This window comes from Coturnix japonica, chromosome 1 (genome assembly GCF_054131305.1).
Source record: "Coturnix japonica strain WE chromosome 1, WE-NBRP24, whole genome shotgun sequence".
NCBI classification, from domain to species: domain Eukaryota; kingdom Metazoa; phylum Chordata; class Aves; order Galliformes; family Phasianidae; genus Coturnix; species Coturnix japonica.
The window spans coordinates 63,322,600-63,346,882 of record NC_140663.1 but is presented as its reverse complement, the minus strand read 5'-3'; the positions used below and the strand labels follow the sequence as shown (position 1 = coordinate 63,346,882).

General features: G+C 38.1%; 1 long non-coding RNA gene across 2 annotated transcripts in view; it reads left to right on the top strand.

The window, feature by feature from the left end:
• The first annotated feature begins 5,476 nt into the window (after positions 1-5,476).
• The window catches only part of LOC107316699 (uncharacterized), a 29,428-nt gene continuing 10,621 nt past the window's right edge, over positions 5,477-24,283 (top strand). For both annotated transcript variants that reach the window (XR_014944528.1, XR_014944527.1), the window contains exons 1-2: positions 5,477-5,656; positions 6,726-6,883. This is a non-coding gene — a long non-coding RNA (uncharacterized LOC107316699). The remainder of the gene's footprint in view (positions 5,657-6,725; positions 6,884-24,283) is intronic.

Below are 24,283 nucleotides of genomic sequence, written 5' to 3'. Positions count from 1 at the left end.
CTCTCAGTGGCAGTAGTGGCCTTATAAGACAGAATACAAGGCATAGCTCCTGAGTCAAGGGTAGTGTCTTGGAGCTTATAAGTAAGCAATAAGGAGTGCAGGTGTGGCAGCAAGCACTTTGTTCATCCTGCCTCATCTGGTACTGGTATGTGCACTGGGGGCAGGATCTGTTTATAGCCCATCTTCAAAGTGCTAAACTGATAGCACTGTGTACATGGCCAAGGACTATAATGTTGCAGACCACAGTAGTAATATGATTTGTCTGGACAAAAGGTGAAACTCTGACCCAAATAAGTCAAATCAGATTTCTTGTTTCTGAAGATTGAATTGTTGTGTCTTCATCTTGAATTGCTAAATAAATGCTTTAAAAGGCTGTTGTAAAAGTCATTCCAATCAAAGCAGTTTTAGTTGACTACCTTGACTTGTTCTAGTTAGTTTGAGAATAACACAAGTAAAGGTTTGATAAGGATTTCAAGCAGGTAGCCCACGCTATTCATTTTACATGAATGGTCATGTCTGTTTAGCTATTAAATACCTTGCTCTTTGGTACAATTGCTAACTAAAGTCTAATTTATTCCTGCTTTTATGAAAAGCAAGTGTACTTAGTGCTGTAATGATAAGCAACAAAGTAAATCCACCATGGAAGAGAATTACAGCTGAAGCCGGGGGAGATCAACATAACATTTTTGGTGGAAGAGAATGGTAGTTTAATAAAATATGAAGCAGGATTAATGTTGCATATGACCTTAAAATACTGTATAAGAAAGAGTAGAACGGCAATTATACATATAGCAGTAACTGGCTGTTGGTGAGTGCCTGGAAGTTTTAAAACGATGATCAAAATGGTATGAAAGGTGCTAAATTCAGAATGATTGGGTTCATATAATTTAACATGAATGTTAGCTTACCAGAGAAGTAAACAAAAATAAACTCAATTATTTCTTCCATTCTGTAAAAACTGAAGTAATTTGGTTTTGGGAAGAGAAATTTAGTAAATCAAATTTTGCTATGTTCAACTAGGGTGTTAAAACAGCCACGGCTGGCTGGCAGTCTCTCAGGCTGGCTTTCTGTTTGCATGCAAACTGGCTTTGTCTCCATTCCAGACACTGTGCCAGGCACTAGGGGAGTCCATGTGGCAGGCTGTCCTCTTCTGCTGGGAGCAGTCCGTGACCTCAGCATAGTAGTGCACATGCTGAGTAACTCGTACAAACAGCAGATGATTACTTGGTGGTATGTTCTTGGAGGTGGCAAGCCAAGGGCTAATTCTGGGGAGCACAGTCTTCCTCCAGCAGGTTCTCCCAGAACTCTGAGGGCAATAAATTGTATTTTTCCCAAGACCTTGCCGTCTACATTTATAAATGCTCATTTATTTTATAATCTTCAGAAATCTCCTCATCTGCCTTAGTTCAACTGAGGAGTTATGTAAAAGGTCCTTTCTTTGTCATCTTGTAGTAACCTTTTCATTTATTATCTAATTCACAGCCAAACCATGCAAAGCATCCAAAGAGATGATATTGAGATTTGCCTATATTTGTTGTAAAAAATAAGGTATTTACATGAATGATTTTTGTCTGAACTATCATTCACCTTCTGTTATATTGAGTTTTAAGATATGTGCATTGGAATTACAGTTTGATTTTTTGCTAGAATTTAAAATACATTCATCGTTGGTAGTACCTGGCCTTATACTAACATATATTTCGTATTAGCTGTTCTTCAATTTTGTAAATGATTACTTTTTGATTAGATGTATGCAGTAATCATATGCCCTTTTGTATCAAGGTCTTGTTCTGCTTAAATCATAAACTGTTTTCCTCAGATACCATTTGTTTATGCTAAACTTGCTGTGCAAGGACAACAGTCTACGATGCTTGCAATAAAGTGTTTAAAAAGGTATGCTAAAATGAGGGATTTCAGGGCACTCGGTGAACCTGCTGAGCTGCACCTAAATTAGAAGCATGCAAGCAGTCACCAAGTTCCCAGAACACTTTGGCTTTGACAGAAAGGTCTGCTGGAACTTGCCCATGAGACGTGCAGGGGATGCTTTGGTCACTTGTATGCCATAATCAATGGGGTTTAAATACTAGTCACCCTTAGCATTTTGGAGGGGAGGGGTGGACGCATCTCTGAAGTGGGGCAACTGCTGTGTAGAGTTGTGTGTCTGTAAATGTGATGCGACTTCTTTGCATAACCTCAATTTTTGATCACTTTCAGTACTGATCCCAGTTATGAACTAGGTGGGCTGGTTCCAAGTCAATACTTTTAATGTGGGCTGAACAGGCTGTTCATGGCACAGGCTGCTGTGCATTTCCATGGCTTTCATAACAGCATCCCAGCATGTTGCAGGCTGTAAAAAGTGATGCAGCTAATGTCTGTTGCATGTTGCCCAGTCTGTCAGCTTTTTCTCTGGAGGATAAATGTGTGTGCTGTTGTCTGCGCCATTTTGTATGGGTTTTGTTTCAAAACAACCCACAGCTGTATGTTTGTGGCAGAAAGAGAAAAGGGAAAGCTTAAATAAGTGAGCTTTGCATGCAGACTGGGATGAGGCAAGATTTACCTTAGCTTTTGCAAGAGCTTTGGGCTGTTCTTCAGGAGAACTCAATATTTTGCACAGCTGAGCTCCACTTTTTACATAAATAAAGTTATCCTATGCTGATGCAAAGCTGATGTTGACAATGTGGTTTTCATCCTGCAGTTCTGGGGGACGGCGTGAACATTTTTACCTTTGGTATCTGAGGGCTACTGCCTGTTGGGCAGATCAGAACTGAGACCTGGCATCAGCTGTTTTCTGCAGGAAGCCATATGTGGCAACAAGAAGAGTAAGTTGGAGATGATCCTGATAATGTGAATTAAAGAGAAGATATACTGCAGCATCCTCATTATTGGAATTTATTAGGAGTTTACTCTGACTGGGTAAGCTCTACTCGTGTAGCTGGTTCATGTCAGTTGATTGTGGAATCTTTCATGGAAATGGGATAAATCTTTTGGCTGGTTAGAGATGGTAAATATCAAACAAAACAATGTCACTTACAGTTTCTTTGCAGAATCGACAGCAGGGCACTAGCATTCAATGGAGAATTGCACACAGAGCAGTTTTCCATATCTAGAATTTCAGTGGTATTTTTTTCACGTATTTTTAAATGGAAATTTATAAAGAAACCAGAGAGATTTATCACCTAGTGCAGCAGTATGCATAAATACTTTCTTAAGTTTAACTAGACAATCAGTTCTTTCAAAATTTGAAGATTAAATCCTGGCAGCAGTGGAGTGAATAACAGATTCTCATTGACTTCATTGAGCCAGGGCTCACTTTAATTGCCTAATTAAATAGTCCTGTACTTCAGAAAAGACAGTAGGAAGAGGAATGATCAGTATTAGTTCAAAGTATTTCAGTGAAATATATTTACTTAGAATAAGGCTTTTCCATGACAAGGAGATAACTACTGAGACTTAAAATAGTGAAAAGATCATTCTGAAGGTAATGAAGGATATTAGTGGACTCAGCTCAGTAATGCTGGACTCCATTTTTGTGAGCATGTTTCCTTCATTTGCTCACTTTTCTGCAGCTGACTGCTTAAGTCAAAGATGACAAACTTTTAAAAGATTTCTGTAAAATCAACTCTTCAAATAACATTTTAGGTTCTTACATTTGGACCTGAATACAATACAATTATTAAGGAGAAAAAACCTTGGGGAAGGAGGATGCTTCTCTTGTAAGCAATTCCTCCACTGCTTTTTCTGATCTAATTTGCCTGAAGCAAAGCTCCTCTTATAAAGCTCCTCTTATTTTTCATTAAGAGGAATAAAAGAGATATTTATTTATTTATTTATTTGCAAAGAAAGCAATAATGATTTGACAACCTATATTCTAATAGGTATTTATATTTAGTACTTTTGCACTGGATAATTATATTATATTTGTAGAATTAGTCCTAATAATTTGATCAGTTTTTCTCAATGAGAAGGCTTGAATGTTGAAAATAAAGTTGCCTTGACAAGTCCCTCTGCCACACAAGAAAGAAGATCACACTGTTACTGAAATATGGGTCACATCAGGATATGCTTCATATATTTAATTGCATCTTTTTATGAATGGCACACTTTCATGCATTTCTTATTAAAGGAAACATAGTGTTTTCATTTATTAGGAGTTAGAAGCGAGAGTTGTATTAAAGAGATTATAGGCTATGATTTATTCATCACCGGCTGCCAGTGCTTCCCACCTGTGAGATGATACCATGTGAGAGGGCTTTCTAAGGGCAGGAGAGTCAGGATTTCAGGTGAAGTCCTGGTGTATCCTCTTCAAGGTCATATTCTCCTCCTTCATTGAAATCTCGACTCAGATAATGTGGAGAGTGGGACTTCCATTTGAACACGCTCTGGTAAGAAGGCATTTGAAGGAAAGTTGTTTCTCTTTTATCATGTCTATACTAAGCAAGGGAGTACAACATAGAAACACTGAATTAGCAATACCAGCTCAAGTGAATGTTATGTAGCAATGTCATGCTGAGATGCAAGGTTCCCCATTAGCTCGTACTAACCCATCTTATGTGTCAGTGCTCTGCATTGTGTTGTCTTCACATCTCAGAGTTGGTTTGCCAGAGAGCCAGACAGATGTTTTATACCTGAATATCTGAAGCACTGAATCTCTGATCCAGTCACTGCACAAGTAGATTAGATGCAATAAAATTTCCTCTCTTCCTAGGCAAGCATGATCCAGTCTCCCTGATGAGTTTTCCTGAAAGAGATGACAATGCTCTAGAAAAAGTGGGAAAGAATCACAAGCTTAAACACAAATCCTCTTTCCTACTACAGCAATCCATAGATTTGAGATGGGAAAAAGAATGTGGAAGTTTGGTCTTGTTAGTAATTATGCAGAACTCTATGGGGATGGTTTTTTATTTTGATGTATTCCCTGAGATGGTAGGATAATTTGCAAAAAGGAAATAACATCTGATTTGGGCAGATGTCTGTCATTGTAATTATTAGCTTTCAGGTGGTTAGCAATAGCAAAAATAGTCAGAATCAAAATATTTAGGCTGCCTCCCAAGTGTGTTATAAATCAGGCTGAACCCTTGCACAGGAACATGAAATATAAAAGTGCATCCTCCCTGGGGCCTTTTGTGCACATAGATACAAATCAGTTTTTAGCTGGGGAAGGTGAAATGCACATGGTAAAGTCAGAAACTGAGTCTACACAAAGTAAAACAGAAAATGTATGTGTTCCTCTTCTTTAACTTAAGAATGAATCCTTTTCACTATTTTCTTCCCAGTAACATGTAGAATTGGAACATGCTTTCAGCCTTCTGCTCCTGATTTGGAGTGGTAACATTAACCATAGAGATGTTTCACGAAGTCTTTTTGCTTAAAAAGTCTTTTTGCCATTAAAAGGACCAAACTTAGTTATGTTATTTATAAGATCTCAGTTCCTTTGTTTTCTTATTTTCTCTTTCGACAAGGTGCCCTACTGGTACAATTTCATATTTGTACTTTGTCTTGCAGAGGAGGCATAATCCCTGTTATCTCTGTTGGCAAAGTCAACATCAGGGAGAGATAAGGACATCTTATAAGGGCTCTTCAACATCTTCAACAGAATCTTTGCTTGGATTTTCTGTTTGTTTGGGGATACTTTCTTTTCTCCTAGGATGTATTTGAGGTAAGTGCCTCTCCTTACCCAGCATTCCCTGTCAACAACTCATTCATGTAAATTAATGCTTATGCGACTTTACAAAAGTTTCAGGAGAAGGAAGAATTATTTTCCAGCTACGGTTTTATGATATGGGCATACCCGACATTAGCAGCCCATCAAATAAGCTAATCGGTAATGATTATTTTAACAGGAAAGAAAGATCTAATATACAAACTATTTCCTATATTTCACTTGTCCTCATCAAGCACTAACTCTGACCTAAGTCACTTCCACCTCTGTCTCCTTTTTGTTTTGATGTTTTAGAAGTTTATTCCTAAGACTCTTAAATCTGCTTTACTGCTTTTCCATATCCTATTTCAAAATGTGACCTTACATAGGATTTGGTTCATCAGTTAACAGTTAACAAACACGCTTGTTCCCAGTCATAAATACTTTTCTAAATGATGTTTATTATGATCCCTCACAAATGAGAATCATTTATGCAAACTCCTCTAACCTTGAAATGAAATTCAGGTTGCCTGTGATTCCCTGTAAATGTCTGAATTAGCACAGTAGAAGTTTTTCCAGCTTTGCAAGCATTTTTTGAGTTCAGAGTCACACCTCAGTCTCCCCTACAGAAGAGGGTTGTTTTTTTTTTTTTTTAATAATGTCCTACTTTCACATCACAACTTCCCAATAGGATTGTTATATTTACTCTGACTGGTGAACACGATTGGCGCGCACAGTGTTTGCTTGGTGAAGATCTGTGTAGATTGAAAGGCAAAAAATTCCCAGCAACTGGCAAGTCATGAGTGGGGCAGGGTGGGTGCCCACATTCTACATCCCATGGTCCAACTTATCAGCTCTACTATTATCATGGCTGAAAATGTAAGTTACCACAGGTCAAAGTTACTCTGCCTTTTTCCACAGCAAAAAGCATTTTCCATGTGACAACAAAGGGCTTTGAACATTTTTGTACTGGAGTTAAGTAGTCACAGAATTTTGTGGTTTGATTAAGAAAATAAAACATCAGAAGTGTTGAAACCAACAGACCAACAGCTACATTATAGCTGAGATTACCTGTCTTTTCTTACAGTTCTTTCTGCAGTCAACCAGGGATCAAGCAAACTGGTGAGAAGAGTGTAGATGAACAGATGTAAGTATCTGTAGAGTGAAAAGAAGACTGAGAGAAGAAACATGCAAGGAACAAAGAAGAAAGACAACTGCCACCCAAAATGGAGCAACTGGAAAACTGTAAGTACAGTCATGTATTTCTAACATTCATATTAATATAATGCTGAGATAAACTTTTAACAAGGTAATCTAATTCCTAGATCTCTCTGAAGTTGGAGGAGCCAATGTAAATGTATGCTGCTTTAAATGAGAAAAATGTAGGCCTCTGAGTGTGGTATATGTTTGTGGTCTTGGCATGTGTCCTAAAGGCCAGACATTTACAGAAGGGAGAGACTTTATACAAGCCTATACATACACAACTCCTTCTCCTTGACGCTAAAGAAACAAGCTAACCATCCAGTTGAAAATTTTAAGGTATCTGAACATACCAGTTGGTCATAAGATAAATGGCTGTTTAAGGGGAGATGAGACCTGTTTATGCCTAATTAGATTATTGCCAGCTGTATCTGTATGGTTTAGGTCTAGTGAGACCCAAGAACATCTGGTCCTCATAAAGGCTGTGAGCACAAAGAGGGATTTTGGTTGATGGGAAGAATTCATTGTTCGTGTGACTGCTAGGCAGATGGTGAAAAGCGTGAGGGTAGAAAAGTTCCTCTGGGAGTCTCTGATTAAGAGAAATGTGTAAGAGTTAGTTTCTGAAAAATGTTGTCTATCTGAGCTGGAGGAAGCTTCTGCCCAATAAACTGTTTCCTGAGGTAAATTGTATTTGAATGAAACAGACTTTTGATGTACTTTTTTTCCTGCCTTGTTGAGGTAGCTCTTGGGTATCCACAGAGGGACATCATAGTTCTTGTGTTTTTTTTGTTTCTGCAAGTGATAGTCTGTACCAAAACACTGGAAAACACTGGTAATGGAACAGAAAAAAATTAGCCTGGTCTCTTAATTGTTTGAGAAAGAAATTGTGATTTTAAAAAGTGAAGGAAGGAAAACAATTTGAAATTTATTCTTAAAATGTTACGTATTTTAACAATTTGTTTAAATAAGTGAGATTTAAAGAAAATCCTTTTACTGCTGTGTTGCAAATAGCGGAACTTTCACTAGATGTAGGCAGTCCTGGGTCCCTGAAGCTATGATAAGCACAGAGAAAAATATAGCAATTCTTTTTATGGTAAATTATAGCAATGAAGTAGTATTGTTCCTGTGCTTGAACTAGATTGTGCAAGGCAATATTCTCAGTGCATGGCATCATTTTGACTTATCTCCATTTCTCCTTTATGTCTGTTCAACCTGACTGTTGTAGCTACCTGGCCCAAATCCCAGCTCTTCACTGGGAAGCAGAATGCTGCAGTCTGCCCTCATATATATATGTCAGGAGACATGAATGTCAACCTCTTTTTCCAACAATTATGTTGACTCCCATCTGCTCTAGAATCCAGCTCAAAGCAACTCTGCATCTATTTAAAACTCTACTTGACAATCTGTATATTACTACAAAGACCCTGTTTAGCTTTTTCTTGAAAACAAAAATACAAAGTAAGGAAAGAATTTTGTTAAAATACATTAGTGGATAAAAGAAGCTGGAGTTTGTTTCAGCCACTGTGTTCCCTGTGCACCTGGTAAAAACAGTGCCTGGCCTATCTATTAAAATCCTGTGATCAAAATGTATTTTGTTTTTGCTGGAAACAACAACAGTTTTTGTGTTACTCTACTCACACCAAGAGAACGAATCCTAATTTTTGTTAGGTGTTAGCTGTGATTGCTCAGCTTTGCTCAGCTTTCCAAAGGGAAGAGAGAGGTCAAGAATCAGAGTTCATGGAAGGATTTGCTCTTTCAAGCTGCTTTCCAAAGATTTTAATTGCATCTGGAATTTGGCAGCTATATCCTCTTGGGCTGTGCAATGGGAGTACTATGCATGAACTTTTAGAGCTATTGAAGGAGGATGCTCTAGGATTAAAGCCTTAAGCAGTCCCACATACTTTTCTTCCTGTTCTGTTTTCCGTTCTTCAGTGCCAACACTCCAATCTCCAACCTGTCTCTCTGAGGCAGAGTTGAGACTCTGGGGATAGGCAACAGTAGGATATTGCAATTAAAAGGTGAGGATCTTTAGAAACAAAATTCATGCAGCTGTCCTGACCAGATGAAGTTAAAACTCCACTTAAATATTTACGTATCTGTCTTTTGGCCCAAGACGATCACCACTAGAAACAGCGAGACCTTCTCCTTATAGTTGGAATTCATTAGCATTATTCTTAAAATTTCTGCCTCAAAACAGATCTACTTGTATGGTATACAAATTTACCATCATCTATGTTTGATGAAGTTAAAACACTTTTAATAGTGACTTCTCTATTGCACAATAGTAAGAAAGACATGTCTGAAATTGTGTGGTATTTAATGAACGGATAAGCAGCAACTCTTCCTCTACTTTATTGAAAGGAGTTTAAGGAATTTTCTGTTCAGAACCGGGCATCTAAATCTTGGGCTGCTTTGTAAATAACAGTCTTACTCTTTATTTGGCAATGAAGTCACATAAAATGAACTGCCCGAGTCTGGAGCTGGATAAAAAAGTTTCCCAGATTTTAGATAGAGTTTGGATATGGGATTTTGGTTTCATGTGTTAAAAGGAAAGAAGCCAATCAAGAAGTTATGTGTTAAAATATTTTACCTTTGTTTAATATTTGCATGACTAATCATGCATTTATGAATGATCTGGAACTGAATTTCATCAGCAGTCTAGATCAAGGCTTCTGTTCAGGGTCACTTTTCATCCTAAATGGCTTCTGTGGGTTTATGATAGTACATGTGGGGGTTTTTTTGTTCTCTATTGTTTTGTTGCTGCTTTGCTTGGGTTCTATTTGTTTTGTTTGAAACTTGATACATTTCAACCATCATCTGCAGCACTTTGATTTAGTTTGGCAAACTAGCAATGCTTTCTGCAGTTAATGAACTTCTGGATATCATGTGCAGCTGATACCTGTGATAGTCAACCTTGACCTCCAACTTTCTCTGCTTAAATTGTTATCTTTTCAAGAGCTGTTTCTAGTTAATATGTATTGTTTAAGTATCAATTGTAATCAATGTACAAAAAAGTTGAAACAAAGAAATACCTTTCTAACTATGAAGAAAAAACCCAAACACGTATATATACCAGCTCATGCTTTAGGATAAATTGCTTAGGGAAATGGGAAAATCTGGAAAGGCAAAAAGTTCTTCATTGCTTCCTGAAATTTCGGCAAACAGGTTTTTGCAGCTGTATGTAATTATAAAAAGTTAGGACTGTTTATTTAACACTGATATATTTATACATTTACTAGGAAATACAGCATTAGTCAGAAAGACATTAAAATATCTATTCTACTATCCATTACAGTATCTGCAAAATGAAGCCTTTGAGAAGTAGTATTCTTTCATTCAATCATTTTTCAGTTTCCTGTAAACACAGCAAGAAAGGCGTAATCCAAGGGGGAAGTTCATGGAGGTTCACAAAGAAACAGAGATGTTCACTTTCTAAATTTATTTCTCTCCCTGATACAAATATAACACCTGTTTATATTTCAGGACTTCAGATTTTTTTCTAAACTTCATTAGTTTGAAAATTGTACTGTCTTCATTCCCAGTCAGGAAAGCTGAGCACTGGGCTGGTACAAGCAAAAATGTTTAGGGCAGAGGGGTGATTTGAGTATCTCAATCTAAGACTGCCTTACCTCCACAACTAGTCTCATAGATGCCTATGGTTTAGTTAGAGAACTTTTTAGTTCATATCAAGCAATGCGTGCCCAAATAACTTCTGTTTTGTTGTGGTTGAGCGATTTGGAGGACTTCTGTGTGAATCCAGGCAGAATCTGAACCTTGGTTATGCATTCTCCCCATGGTCTGGCTCTTATAAGCACAGTGAAAGCATATCTCTTAGAATAGTCTCCACCTGGAGTGAGTGGCAGCCTCCAAGCTCATGAGAAAAACATCTGGAGAAAGTCTAGATGGTGATGGTAGTCCAGCTTACACAACAGCCTCGTGGTTACAGCATCTGAGAGCGGTGTGATGCAGTCCCTTCCCTACAGTATGTGGGATTATAATCCACATGCTCTAGATGTGCTAATTCCTGAAAAAGTGCCTTGACTATCAGAGAATGGTTGATGTATTGAAGACAGATACTTGATTTTACGTTCCTCCTTTAGAAGTTTTCTTTTAGTGTTAAATAGTACAGAGAATTGAAACCAGTGTTTCAAAGTCACAGGCTAGCATCATAGCTGCTCATATTAAAACCAGAAGATGGAATTTAGCTCTAATATTTTTCTTGGGTAATTTCTTTTCTTTCTTCATCTTTTTGAATTAATTTAATGGTGCTGAAAAGTTCTGAAATTTTTCCTGGACTAGATTCATTACTTGAGACAATGGGAGTTGTTTAGTTTACTTCAGTGGGAATTAGATCAGGCAATTTATTAAAAAGCAAGATACAACATGAACAAGCAATAAAGCCAACTCTCCCTTCTCTGAGTGCTCCTCTTCAGGCACACGCACTCTCATATGCAATTCCAGCTTTGCTCTCCAATTGTGAAAGTGGGTTATTCTCCAGGCTTTTTCATTCCTTGATGATCTGAGAACAGGTTGCCACTGTTGCTGTGGGCACATTCCTAGTGTGAGCTGAACTTATATCGTGAATTCTTCTAACAAGGTTCATTAAATAAGCACCAGAGTGTAACGTATGCATTTAGAACATGTTGATTAGCATTTAAGGCAGTTGCGTTCTGTGGCATCCATAATGCTTAAATTATCCTCTATTAAGTAACTGTCATGTAGATTTTAAAAGCGGGGAGCAAAACAGAGACTATGACTGAAAATGAGCAAACAAGTGGAATGGGTTTGTTATAATGCAGCATTGTATTAACAGCACTGAAGTGCATATTGCACATTTTCTAGTACACAACACAAGTAACTACTGATGTGCTGTTATTACAAATACAAGATACCACAAATTTATGGATATATCTTCTGAAGAGTGTGAAGCCCCCACACGAGCTAGCTGCTTTATGTATGCAAAGGATGAAAGCCTTTTCTCTCTGCCCTCAGTAATGTAAGTACTTGTTTTAATTACTGATTACTACTGATACTCTTCCTCCTCCCATCAAGGATCTTTGAATGTGATTTTAATGAGAATGTAATCAGGACAGTGCCTCAACAAAGAAGGGAAAACCTTTTATAGTAAACCTCAGTAACAGGGATGTGAGAGCTTTCTCTTTGCTTTGACTTCATTTGGCATAAAGGAATAAATGCTTCTTAAAGGTTAGCTATGCTCTCAACCCATTCTAGGACTTCCATAGATAGAAAGCTAAGTGATCTCAGAAACAAACAATAAAAGATGACGTGAACCTAGGGAATACCATCTGCAAAAATGGAAGGCTGTCAGCAAGATGGGAGAAGTTCAAATGGTGAAGAGTACATCATGTTTGGCCATACAATGTGAAAAAGTGTCAGTAGTCTACCTGATATTTTCTGTCATTACACAGATAAGAAGACAATATTTCTTTGATACTTCCATGTGTGGTTAGAAAACTAACAATAAATAGTGTTATGACACTGAAGGGCGGAAAAACCACTACTGACAGACTTTTTTTTTTAATTCCTATTTTTGCATGTGCTAATGAGGGATGAGACTGGCAGGAATTAATCTTTATGGAGATTCTTAAACAATCTAGCTTGAAGCTATTGCCTCTTTCTGCTGTTAGCAGTCCTGTTGAAGAGTTGTATACATTGTTTTCCTAAAAACCATGACTATCCATTGACTTCAAGTTCTATCTTATTTATTCTACTGACAGGGATTCAAGCATAGTTGAATTCAGGTATATATTTACATGGCATCTGGTATTTTAAAATTACTAATGTCTGCTCATTCTCCTTAATCTTATGTGTTTATATTTCATCCTTCCATTACTTTACATATCCACTGGAAAATGGAGTTGTTCACTTCAGTAACTTTACTAATATGTAATTTTTCAGTGTTGATCTTTTAACCTTGACCTTACTTAGGATATGCTTTTCGGAAGCACTCATTGATCTAATTCTTCTCCCACTGAAGTTGACAGTAAAGTTTCCGTTAAGTTGTCAACTTTAATCCTTTTGAAGATGGTACCCGGTACATTGCTTGACCCCTCAAACAGCAATTACAATAGAGATTTTAGGTTGATAACGTATTTCTCTGTCTAAAGCAAATGTAAAAACAGTTGATCCAAATCTTAACAGTAAAGGAAGTTTAGGTCCATCTGTCTGATACTTCAAACAATGTACTAAACAAAAGAAATAATTTGTCACTTCTAAGAGCCAGAAAGCTAGCGTGGAACTATTCTGTTTGCTGCTAATGTTTGCATTCAACAAAGATAAATAGGCTGCTTTGAAAGTAATGCCTCCTGTTTAATTCCATGGAAACTGCAACAGATACAGAGAACACAGTAAAACTATTTGACGGAGAAAATTCTCAGCTACAAAACACTGTTTCAGAAAGTCACCACCATTAGCTATGCATTTTCACCAGCACTGAACAAGAGCTTGCATGCCATGCTCGTAAAAATCAGCACAAGCAGAGGTGACCCACTTTCACAATTGCCACTGCTGAAATGCTTCATCCATCACCTCACTGTGATCACATCCACTGTGCAGTTTCCATAAACATTCAGCAAATGTCTATGAATATCAATAGTTTCCATTTTTTTCTGCATGTAGGAATTCTATGACGCATCTTTGCTTCATACCCGCTTTCATGTCAGATGACATTGTGTCAGACTGCCCCTCTGCTGCCATGTCACATGGCAAAAAAAAAAAGCAACACAATATTGGTGGGAAGTTTCAACCCCATAGCACCAGTATCTGCCACCAACATTGTGGTCCTACATCATAAAACAGGAAGCATTACTTTCAGAACAGCATATGTAAGAACTCCGGTAATACTCCATATTTCTTCTTCCCCTCACAGTAGTCTTGACTCCTTATTGATTTTCTTTCTCTTTTTTCTGGCTGTGTACAGGGATGGAAATACGATTGTTTCCCTTCTGTAGAATATATGGCAAATTGCTGTGTGATTGATTACCCTATTAATAGCTATATTACCCTAAAGATGTATTTCTACAATATATTGTCTGACTCTGAACCATTTAATCACAAGGAGTATCAAATCAGTTCTGACTATTCCTTCATGTTCCACTAATATTCAGAATCACAGGCTATCTTTGTTTTGTCCCTCATCTTTAGAACCCTGTGATCTGATATCTTTTATAAATAGTCAACCTTATTATTGCATTGTCTATTACTGCTTTTTGACAATTTCAGTTCTTCAGGACTCGCATGTTCTTCATGGAGCTGTGTAGAAACACAGTCAACTTTTCTGTATAGACAGGGAATTAGTTTTGAAATGTGCATGTTGTGATGACTTCATTTGGCACCCTAACAAATAAATTAAACAGGTTTGATTAGATGAGGACTGTTTTTAATTTATTGGCAAACAATTTTGGAACAATTCAATGAAACAAAGCAAAATATGAAAAAGAAGTTTTTAGTGCTTCATTTGTGGTATGGTTTGCTTCAAAATGGAGCATTTCAGTTTTAGGCAATTTAAACTTCAGTCCCAGTTCAAATGAAACAATCTTGCTTTAAGAAGAATATAGTAAAAATACTTTTCAGTTATCTTGATCCTTCTTTGTGCTTTTCCCTCTTTTGTGTCTGAAACTGCCATAGTGGTGGCAGTAAATCTATAGTCTGACCTTTCCTGTCTACTACTGCATTTTTGCATTGTTTCAGTTGCATCAGAGTGGAAGACTACACTGAAAAAAGCCTGAACAGTCAGAGTTTCCATGAGTGCCCTCACAGACCCTGAGTCACACTTGAGGCAGCCTCTCCAGGCTTTGAGTATGTCATCTACAGTATAAATGAAATAAAGGTAAAGGCTATTAGAAATTATGCTTAATCAAGCAAACAAATAACCCCCCCGACCCCCAAAACAAAGAAGTCCTGGAACAGTTATAAAAATTCCTGGAGTTAGTATGCACTCTAACCTAACTACTGCAGATTAAAGGGTTATGAACTCTGCTGTGCTTATTTTCTGGTTTCTGAATCTGTCTCTGGAGCACCTGTACAAGCTACTTTTAAGAGTAAGAACACTTAAAGAGATGGGAAACCAGTTCAAGTTGATATCCCAACTTCTAAAATATTTCCTCTGTAGTGAGATGTTTATAATTACCTGTTCTTTCTAGTGCATGTGAAGAGCGCTCATGGCAGCTTGACTGGAAGTTATCTTGAAGTCCCTGCACATTTGCAGGTGAAGCATATTCTGAACATAAATAAGAGATTAATCATTTGAAGACAGCTGACTGCTCTAAGCAGCAGCCATTTTTCATCAATGCTTGTGATATAAATTTAAAAAAAAAAACCAAAATCAAAACCATGCAAACTCAAGCCTACAACTAAATATAACATAAAAGTCCTCAAAAGCCAATCAATAAACTGTAATTATCTCTCACAGCTGGAAGCATGTTTTGCTTTGAGTGTAACCAGCAAACTGCTTGACTGTGTGATGATGATTTCAATCAGGCTATAAAGGAGAATGTTATTTAAGAGCTGCTCTTTTCAAAGGTGTTCTTGTAAATGTGAGCAAATTTCAGAATTCCTTTCCCCCTTTCCAATCTGGTACAGACCTTGGTAAAAGGCAAAGAATGAATGTAAAGTTGGTTTGTGATTCAAGTGCTGTTGTTGGGCAGAGAGCTTCATAAGATCCCTGTGCTCCCTTTTGTTATTCCTGTTCACTAGTTGTAGGCTTGCCAAGCAGACTTAGTATTTGGTCAGTTCTGCCAGGTCCCAGCCAACACTGACTGGTTGCATAGCACTTGAAAGGAGGTGAATCACAGTACTTGGTGAGGGGAAAGCATAGGGGAAGATACAAGAAGACACTTCTTGGAAGAGGAGATTTAAAAAAGAGCTGTGTTCTCTGATACTTCCAGATACTTCAGCAAAGCTTCAGAGGGCCTAGAATAATGAGAGCTTGTGACATGTGATCCATATGACTGACCACCCTAATGCTGTCAAACTGAAGGACAAGTTTAAATCAGTTTTAAAAATGAACATGTCAACAATATCTGGGAAATGATTTTTTTCAGTGCTTCTGTAAAGTGTCCTCCTCATCCCAGGAAATGAATTCCCACATACTACTACCAAATTATTCACAGAACTTCCAGACTGGTATATACAAAACTCCTATTTCAGTAAGAGCTGGGCTTTTGATTAACTTCTTGCAGTTCATGGGACGTGTTTTAGAAGCTGCGTAATATCTGAGATGTTTTCTCTGCTGGAAATATGGTCGTATTTTAGAAAGTAACACTTATGTCGATGTTTAGTCTCCATTTCTCACAGTATCCGCTTCTCTGTTTTCTCAGTACATAGATACAACAGTGCAATCCCCTTGTAGATGGGTGTTCATGTCATTTTACAAATTGTTACCGGTATTCATGTATGCATGATGCAGTTTTTGCCCGTGATTCAGCTGCAGCTTCTAGATCACTACTTCACATACTCTGGTCTTCTTCCCTTGTAACTAAGCTGGTTGCAGTTTTCCCATTTATTTTTGTATCTTTGTTATATTTGGCAAAGAAGAGAGTCTGCCAATCATTTTGCTTAATAGTTAAGCTGATCTCTGTTTTGCTAGAACTACATGATCATGGAAGAAATTTTGTACTCCCACGAGGGATGTTTTACGTTGTTTGGTTATTTTTTCAAACAATGGTCTCTTTTTCTTGGAAGACATTTACATTTTCATAACAAGCATTTTAGGATGCTGGATGTAACTTTTACTCCATTGTGCTGTTCAATTTTTATTTCACATCTTAAAAAATATTTAGACCGTCATTAGAAATTAGTTGAAAACAAAAAGCTGGTTCCTTTCTAGGTCAGGTGCTACTTCCCCGTCTCTTTTGATTTTGAATTATTCATGCTGCAGGTTATGTATGAAATTACTGCAATTCATATGAGGAAATGTGAGGCTGAGAAGTTTTATGGGACATCTCCAGATAAGGCGTATTTTTTTCCCTTAACTACAGTCAAAGTGGAGGAATTTCACTGTAGTTAAAAACTATTTTTTTTCTCATCATTATATTTTACACGTTCCAGTGGTGTTTATAAACACTACAGTATAGCAAATGAGTAAGAATTTCTGGGACAAAAGTAGTAGAGTGAAAGGTGTTGAATGACTGGTAAAAATCTTCTTGCTTTCTGTACTATGTTACGTGCCCTGCAACTGGATGGCAGTGAAGTCTTGGAAGTTTTTGCTAAATAAACTATTCCTCTAAATGCAATATCAGGCAGGATGCATTAGGGTATGTCTGAGTATTTTTCAGTGGCAACATTTCCAGGCTGTCTCTGAGAAGCAGAGAGCTTCTCACTTGCCCTTTTCCCCCTTATCCTTTCCCTTCCCGCATACATGGAATGAGTCTCACTTGAATAAAGTCACTGAGAAGAACAAACAGATATAATAGAGTAAACATAGGTTTAGGTAGCTCTAAGAGTTTCAAAACAGTGATAGAGGGTAAAAGTACCATACAGCACAGAGATTCTTCACAATTAAAAGAGATTCTCCCAAGATTCGTGTAGAACAACAGATCTTGGTGTCATTCAGATGTTCTCTCAAGGCTACGTTCTTGGCAGCTATTCAGTTTCGATGGTGTTTTTGTTTTTCCAACTGTATATGGACTTCTTTTGTTCCAAATTAGTCTGTTGATTGACTGCAGATGTACACTGAAACAAAGGACATTTTGGTGTACGTTTCCAAGTGACTGATGATTAGCATTGGTTGGAAACTCTTCCGTTGAAATGATTTGACAGACATTTGTGGTTAGAGCAAAATTGGTATTTTCTGTGGAAATGCATCAGTTTTGCCAAAGGAAAAAAAAATTCTTTTTGTCAAGTCATCTTGAAATTCATGGTTTATTTTAGGTCAGCTTGTTGATGGTTCTAAGTTGTCGCATTGTTTCAGAGTACTCCTTAAGGCTTGTGTTTTATGACCTCTTTCATTGCTCTGGTCTCCACTAATCGGACTACTTCCAGCCTCTCCTATGGGAAATGGAATGACAACAACCCAGAACTTTATGTTGCGTGTCCTTCAGAGAGAAAATATTTTATAGAGGAAGGAGATTGCAGATGTGATCACAGCTCATATGATTTAAGTGCAGCAGTGTTACTTGTAATTGCCACCTTGTAGGGGATTAGGATGCTTCCTGTACAAAATGTAACTGTGGAAGGCATAAAGCTTCCTATTGAAAAAATAATTCTAGACAATCTTAATTTGATTAAAATCTTCCTTATGTGCTGCTTTTATTTTATTTTATTTTAATGAAAAAAAGGAAAAAAGAGTTCTGAGTGTATTTTATGAATCATTAATAATTCCCTTGAGTCCACAAGGACTTGAAATCTAGCTTTCATTGAGGAAATAAAAGATCATTAAGTAATCACTTATTTCAAGGAACTGTGGCTCTAAGGGAAAAAAAAAAAAAAAAAAAAAAAAAGGCATCATAAGAGTTTGATTGGTAATATGAAAACTGGCAAATATGGGATAGTGACAGTGCAGCATTCCAAAGAGTTGTAACAGCCACAGGCAGTAAACGTGACACTTGTTTTGCTGGTGATTATTTCTCTTGTATTTAGATGAACCTTCAGATTCCAGGCCTTTAGGAAAAACTGGAAGCAACTATTACATTTCTATCTTCCGCGTTGCTCCATGGGTGGACTACTCTATGCACAGGGCTAATTGACTAATATCAGCATGACCAAATGAGTCAGAGGAAGATCCTTCTCTCCCTTCTTTACTTTCCAAAGAAAACATGAGTGGGAGGGAGGGAAGAAGGGAGGAATATAGAAGAAAAGAGAAAATTAGTGGCAAAGAGATCTGGGATAAGGCTGCCAGCCTCTCCCTTGGTGTAAACCATTTTCACTGTCTCCTATGGATCTGTAGTCACCTGTATTCCGTAGGTGAAACAGTCCCTGAATGAAAGACATCGAAAACACTGATTGTCAGGTAATGAGGCTTTAGTTAATAACTGCAAAAAATGCAATGTAGATCTAAGGTAAGTGGCATTCTTATCTCCACCCCAAGATGAAATCCTTAGGATCACTTTTCATCATCCTTTTGCTTTCTCCGAGTAATGTTTTTGTCTGTAAACTACAACTTAAAGGTGCTGAGATATCATGTTTGTCTTGACAGTGCAAGTAGACTGAATGTAGAATTTTTTCCTTTAAATTAACAATCAGTCAATGGAATTTCTTTGAAGACTATAGTGATACATCTGGAGGCTACCAAGTGTGCCTTGAGCCAAAGAAAGGAGGGATGTAAATATGGTTTCTTCACCCATTAACTGGAAATTTTTCATCTCCAGAAATCCAGTGTTCTGGATAATAGAACTCTAGTATTAATCAATTGGCATTGGAGCTAAGCTCATTTCTTATTTACCACACTGAGAATTTTGTTACAATTTGTTCAAGAGAGAGGAGATACTTTTGAAACATAAGCTTCTTTTTATTTTATAATAAAAACATTGCAAACTTTTAAACTAAAAGTTTACTTTTTAAATGACTGCAACAATGCACTTTTTTTTTTTTTTTTTTTTTTTTAATATCCCTTCTCACACTTTTGCTAAAATGGCCAGCTCTGGCTCTGATTTTTGCATTGACTTCCATCTCTGTAGTTATAAATGTTCACGTAAGTGAATAAGCTTCTTAATGTCCTGTTCCCTTGTGACTTGAGAATTTATATTTAGAAAACAAAATAAAACAGAAAAACAAAACCTTCAATAAACATCCCCAATTGCTTAAACATCTGTCCTAGTAACATGCAACTGGAGCATGGAGGAAACAGAAGGGTCACACTAACCAAATGTAATTCTTATAAAACAGGGACATAAGGAGATCAGATTGATAGTGGAACACATTGAGGATTTAACATTATCCAAATATGTAAGTCTGTGCTTATACGGGCACTAATAACCTCAGACAATATCTACAAAACCTTTCATTTGAAGAGAGAATAGAAAATCCCATGCATTCGTATCCAGTGGTGTGCATGGATAGCAACTCTAACTTATTAAAATTAATTTTACAATTAGACAACGCACTAAATCTGTGAATTAATACCATAATGACAGGAACAGATGTATTTTACTGCTGAATGAGCAACAGAAAATATCAGGAGTGCACTGTGCAATGCTGTCTCATGCTTCCTGACAGCCAACTTAAACTCCATGGAGTCAGCCTGCTCCTTAAAAAATGTACCTAATGTTTGTCTAGCCTGAGGCATACTGCAGTAGTGACAGAAGGCACTCCCACTGCAAGTCCTAAACCCCCTCCATTCTCTTTCCTCCGTCTGCTAGAAACTCCAGGCAGTGTCTATTCAATCTAGTCATTCCCCTCAGGGATGTGTCAAACAGGAAATCAAAGTATGTTCTCCAGAGATCTCTCTTGGTCCAAGCCACCTAATCCCAATTAAATAATCTTCTGTTGTCAAACATCATTCACTATGTCAAGCTATTACCCATATCTCCTGAGAATGCATTTTTTTACTGCACTAGGTTAATGCAAGGCAGACGTGTAGACCTTGCTCCACAGCTCTGTGATGCCAGTAAACTGGCAGGACGTTCTTAAAGGGAGGCAGGAGAGATTTGACAGATACTTCTCTGTGCTTGCAGAGAAAAGTGAAAATATGATGACTAGAGCGTAAGGAGGTAGCAGACTACAGTTTTCATTAGAGCAAATGCTTGCTACTGCTTTTCCTATGGCTCTGTGGATTTGATTAATTAGCAAGATAGGGCTGGAAAGATTGAAAACTGTTGTGTTAAATAGGCATGCAAGGCTGTCTGCATGTTAATAAAAATCTAAGTATGGGTTGTTATTAGGTAAGGGTCATCTATAGAGTGTCTGAGAAGGCCTGATGGAAGGACTAGACATGTGATAGTTCTTCATTGTTCCCCCTACAGCTCTGCAGAGTGCTATTTCTACTGTCCCATCCCTCACAACTTCATAGCAGAAGTGGCACAAATTGCTACTAAAAATGATGTGGCAGTTTGATGCTAGGCAGCTTCTAATTGGGTGGTGCTATGTTGAGAGAGGCTTGGAGGGAGAGAGAGATCGTTCTCCAGCTGTTTACATAGTGACATGAATCTGTCATGGACGTGGATAGTCATACAATCCAGATGTATTTTTTGTGAATGAGCCAGGGGCAAGGTGTTTCCCACATACCCTTGAGAATGGGAGTAGTGGGATTTTGTCAGAGCGGACCCTTTGCAACAGTATGACATGTGATGTCAGGCACAGTAAAAATCCTGTTCTCATTCTGATTTGCTGGTTCAGTGTGAGCAATTTTATGTCAGAGTAATTAAATCAAATGGAAGCATTATGTTCTTCAAAGAAACAGCAGAAAGCTAGCATAGTATTTACGAATCATATACTCTCATCAAACCTTCAGCTTGTTCAGGAGGGCTTTTCTGCTCCAATTCTTTCCGTTTGCTTTTGTGAGTCAAGCAATTGTGTGAGTTAACAATTGCATCTACGCACACGCACACACAAAAGCTTTGGATGGCGTGAGCTGAGACACTGAGTTCTCGAGGAACAATGGTATGGTTGGGACAGACGTGCACTGGCACAGTCTTTTGAAACATTTTGCTTAAAGCTCCATGTTCTGCAGTTAACACTGGTGGTTGCCTGTGTGTTAATTCTGTATGTTACAAAGTTCCATTCTCTGAATCCTCAGTGTGGAATGGCAGCTGGAAGTAGTCTTTCTGTTCCAAGAGAGGTCTCCAAGCGTGATCTCTGGCATTGCTAAGGCATGTTTGCAACCTGCAATTCTGCATCCTACTGGTCCGTGTGCCCTTATCCCTGTGGCTGAGGGAATTAAACTCAACAGGCAATTCGTGGCAGGCAAAGTTAGGATCACAGAATCATACAATGGCCTGGGTTGAAAATGATCACAGCGATCATCTAGTTTCAACCCCCCTGCTGTGTGCATGGTCGCCAGACACCAGACCAGGCTGCCCAGAGCCACATCCAGCCTGGCTTTGAATGCTTCCAGAGATGGGGCATCCACAGCCCCCTTGGGATTCTGAGGTTACCAACTCTTCGTGCTTTGCTCGCAGTCTTTTAACAGATCCCCTCAGGCCTTGTTGCCGGGCGGAACCGCGAGAGGGCGCCCGGCCCGCGCCGCTCCTGCTGGCGCCTGGCAGGACCGAGCTGCTTCGGGTGGGCGGGTTTTGTTTTGTTTTTTTCTCTTAACTCAGAAAAATATTCAAACTTAGTAAAGCTAAATGTGAACTGAAACTGCATCTTTGGATTTCCAGTTGTAAGTGGCGTTTGTTCTCAGTTTACTGGCCGAACATTAGTGACTTGCTGAAGGTGCTGTTTTACAGCCCACTGGCCATGACAGCCGTTTTCTAACTTCTAGTCTGGATAATAATATATATTTAATAGTTACACTTCTGGGCTTCTTTCATGAGAAGATGCACATCAGGTATGTCTTCATATGACTGTGGATAAAGGAAGAAGCTATCAGAAAGGTTAGCCAGATCAGGCTGTGCTTCTGTCATTGCCCCTTTTTCCTTGGGAAGAGATTAATCCCTCAGGTTAAATGTCTAAATGCTGCAGTCCATCAAGTAATGGCATCTTGGCTTGTATCAGAAAGAGTGCAGTCAGTAGGACCAGTGAGGTGATCGTCCCTCTGTTCTCTGCACTGGTGAAGCTGCATCTCAAGTATTGGGTTCAGTTCTGAGCTCCTTCTACAACACTGACATTGAGACCCTGGAGAGTGTCCAGAAAAGGACAACAGAGATGTGAAGGGTATGGAACACAAGTCTTATGGGGAGCAGCAGAGGGAACTGGGATTGTTTACTGATGTGCTAGGGGAGGTTCAGACTGGTTGTTAGGAACAATTTCTTTTCAGAAAGAGTGATGATGCATTGGAACAGGCTGCCCAGGGAAATGGTGGAGTCACCATCCTTGGAGGTGTTCAGAAACACTGTGTGGATGTGGCACCAAGGGATGTGGTTAGTGAGCATGGTGGGGATGGGCTGATGTTTGGACTAGATGATCTTAGAGATGTTTTCCAAAATTAATGACTCTATGACTGGTCCACATGATAAAGGTAGTAGTGATGTGTTTTAAGAAATGGCTGCCTAGTTCTTGGTGGAACGTCTTTCATGAAAACCTCATTTACTTAGGTTTAATTTTCTTCAGATATCTGATCCGTTGTATATATGCCACAGTGCTCAACCCCATCCTTGACAGAATACTTGAGTCCATTTTTTCCCTGTTTGCTCTGTGAGAGTGTAAAGCTGTATGAGCAGGACAAAGGTTAATCCTTCTGAATTCAGGAGGTAGGATGATGTAAACATAAGTTATGTTTTGATTTTTATGTAACAGAATAGTTCTCAATGCAGGAATAAACCATACATTATGAATAATACACCTACTGCTACCTTTTGGATTTTTTTTTTCTTTGCTTTTCCTTTTTATTTTGCTAGCAGACTATGAGCAAAATGTGTCAGGGATTTAAAATCACAGGAGACTTTTAAGATGAGAAATAGGAAGCAAAGCTATGAGGCTTTGCTCAGGTTTCAGAAACATTGCATAGGAGTTGTGAAGATGGTGTATGTGTTCCATGGCCTGAGGGCAGGACAGACTGTATCTTCTACACTTCTCATGATGGTAAGTTACCTGGGCACAACCTGTCTTTTCCTTTTTGTTAAATGAAGATTTGGATAACATGACCTGAACCCAACAGGACTTGGGATGTTGTGATCTTGCAATAAGAGGGGTCAATAAGCATAGCAAACTACGTGAATACCTGGCATACTTTCCAATAATGGACAGTGGCTACTGTGCTTAAAGTTAGACAATGAATAATTTTTCCTTAATATAAGGAGCTTTATATACAAAAATGAGCTTTAAATACAAAAAGGCCACTGATATCAATATAAATTCATATTTATGAAAATATGAGCAGAATAGACATTTTTTGCCTTCAGAAAGATGGATATTTTCACAGAAACATCCACTTTTTTATCAAGTTTTCATAAGATTTTAAAAGATATGATTAAAGATATTTGTGACTACATTTTTAATTCATTGCATCACTACTGTAGCTTTAAAGTTTTCTTTTTTTAACCTACTCTTTAGTTTAGTTTCTCCATTTGCAAAATGTAGATAACTCCACTTTTCAGGGATGATGTGAGGGTGAAATTCATTAATGAATGCTTTTCAGACATTCATATTAAAGTTGTGAGGGCCATATAGGTACTGGGATGTCAAGAAATATTAAACAACCTCCTGCAAATGCCTCTGCACTTTTCTGTGTGGTTCATTAGTGTGCGCTGGGAGATGACCCTAGTGTTGCTGGTGGCACCCTTTCAGATCCTGTTAAAAACAGCTTTTGAATGACTCACTGTTTTAGGAACATGGAAAGTTTCCCAGAGTGCATTTATGCTCTACTTTCTTAGACTTCAGGGGCAGGAG